We start from the raw sequence: 2,761 nt of genomic DNA on the forward strand, positions 1-2,761 counted from the left end.
GTATACAGGTCCTTGGTTTAACGTCTCATCCAAAAGAGGGCACCTCTGACATAGAAACATAGAAAATAGGTGCAGGAGCAGGCCATTTGGCCCTTCGATCCTGCACCGCCATTCAATATGATTATGGCTGATCATGCAACTTCAGTACCCCACCCCTGCCTTCTCTCCATACCCTTGATCCCATTAGCCGTAAGGGCCACATCTAACTCCCTTTTGAATATGTCCAACAAACTGGACTCCACAACTTTCTGTGGCAGAGAATTCCACAGGTTCACAACTCTCTGGGTGAAAAAGTTTCTCCTCATCTCAGTCCTATATGGCTTACCCCTTATCCTTAGACTGTATCTCCTGGTTCTGGACTTCCCCAACATCGGGAACAATCTTCCTGCATCTAACCTGTCCAGTCCCGTCAGAATTTTATATGTTTCTATGAGATCCCCTCTCATTCTTCTAAACTCCAGTGAGTATAAGCCTAGCCGATCCAGTCTTTCCTCATATGTCAGTCCTGCCATTCCGGGAATTAGTCTGGTGAACCTTCACTGCACTCCCTCAATAGCAAGCACGTCCTTCCTCAAATTGGAAGACCAAAACTGCACACAATACTCAAGGTGTAGTCTCACCAAGACCCTGTACAACTGCAGCAAGATCTCCCTGCTCTTATACTCAAATCCCCTCGCTATGAAGGCCAGCATGCCATTTGCTTTCTTTACTGCCTGCTGTACCTGCATACCTACCTTCAATGATTGATGTACCATGACACCCAGGTCTCATTGCACCTCCCCTTTTACTAATCTGTCACCATTCAGATAATAATCTGCCTTCCTGTTTTTGCCACCAAAGTGGATAACCTCACATTTATCCAAATTATACTGCATCTGCCATGCATTTGCCCATTCACCTAACCTGTCCAAGTCCCTCTGCGGCCTCGTAGCATCTTCCTCACAGCTCGCCCTGCCACCTAGCTAGTGTCATCTGCAAACTTGGAGATTTTACATTCAATTCCTTCGTCTTAATCATTAATGTATATTGTAAATAGCTGGGGTCCCAGCACTGAACCCTGCACCACCCCACTAGCCATCGCCTGCCATTCTGAAAAGGACCCGTTTATTCCCTCTCTTTGCTTCCTGTCTGCCAACCATTTCTCTATCCACGTCAATACATTATCCCCAATCCCACGTGCCTTCATTTTGCACACTAATCTCTTGTGTGGGACATTGTCAAAAGCCTTTTGAAAGTCCAAATACACCACATTCACTGGTTCTCCCTTATCCACTCTACGAGTTACATCCTCAAAAAACTCTAGAAGATTTGTCAAGCATGATTTCCCTTTCATAAATCCATGCTGACTTGGACCGATCCTGTCATTGCTTTCCAAATGCGCTGCTATTACATCTTTAATAATTGATTCCAGCATTTTCCCCACCACCGATGTCAGGCTAACCGGTCTATAATTCCCTGTTTTCTCTCTCCCTCCTTTTTTAAAAAGTGGGGTTACATTAGCTACCCTCCAATCCATAGGAATGGATCCTAAGTCCATGGAATGTTGGAAAATGACCACCAATGCATAAACTATTTCTAGGGCCACTCCCTTAAGTACTCTGGGATGCAGACTATCAGGCCCTGGGGATTTAGCGGCCTTCAGTCCCTTCAATTTCCCTAACACCATTTTCTGACTAATAAAAATTTCCCTCAGTTCCCCCTTCTCATTAGACCCTCGGTCCCCTAGTATTTCCGGAAGGTTATTTGTGTCTTCCTTCGTGAAGACATAACCAAAGTATTTGTTCAATTGGTCTGCCATTTCCTTGTTCGCCATTATGAATTCACCTGATTCTGACTGCAAGGGACCTACATTAGTCTTCACTAATTTTTTTCTCTTCACATATCTATAGAAGTTTTTGCAGTCAGTTTTTATGTTTGCTACAAGCTTACTCTCATATTCTATTTCCCCCTTCCTAATTAAACCCTTAGTCCTCCTCTGCTGAAGATGAAATTCTGGTCACAGGTTGTGACACTGCCGAACACCTGAACAACCTTGAAGAGGTTCTACATTGACTGGACAAAGTGGGACTCAGGCTGAAACGTTCGCAGTGTGTCTTCATGGCACCTGAAGTTGAATTTCTGGGGAGGAAGATTGCTCCTGATGGCATCAGGCCTACTGATTCGAAAACCGAGGCCATTAAAAATGCATCCAGGCCTCAGAATGTGATGGAGCTGCGTTCATTCCTTGGGCTACTCAACTGCTTTGGTAATTTCATACCCAGATTGAGCACTTTATTCGAGCCACTGCACATGCTGCTCAGAAAAGGCGACAACTGGGTCTGGGGCATATCTCAAGATAGAGCTTTTGAGAAAGCCAAGAATTTGCTCTGTTCAAGCAAGCTGCTTGTTCACTATAATCCGTGTAAGCGTCTGGTATTGGCCTGTGATGCTTCATCATATGGGGTTGGCTGTGCACTCCAACAAGCAAATGAGTCGGGTAAGCTACAACCTGTTACGTATGTTTCGAAAAGTTTGTCAAAGACGGAAAGAGCTTACAGCATGGTAGAGAAAGAAGCCTTGGCCTGTGTATATGGGGCCAAAAAGATGCATCAATACCTGTGTGGTTTTCGTTTTGAACTTGAAACGGATCACAAGCCACTCATTTCATTGTTTTAGGAAAACAAAGGCATAAATACCAATGCATCGTCTCGTATCCACAGGTGGGCATTGATATTGTCTAACTATGATTATGTTATTCATCATAGATCTGGTACTGAGAATT

Source organism: Pristiophorus japonicus, chromosome 1 (assembly GCF_044704955.1).
Source record: "Pristiophorus japonicus isolate sPriJap1 chromosome 1, sPriJap1.hap1, whole genome shotgun sequence".
Taxonomy (NCBI): domain Eukaryota; kingdom Metazoa; phylum Chordata; class Chondrichthyes; family Pristiophoridae; genus Pristiophorus; species Pristiophorus japonicus.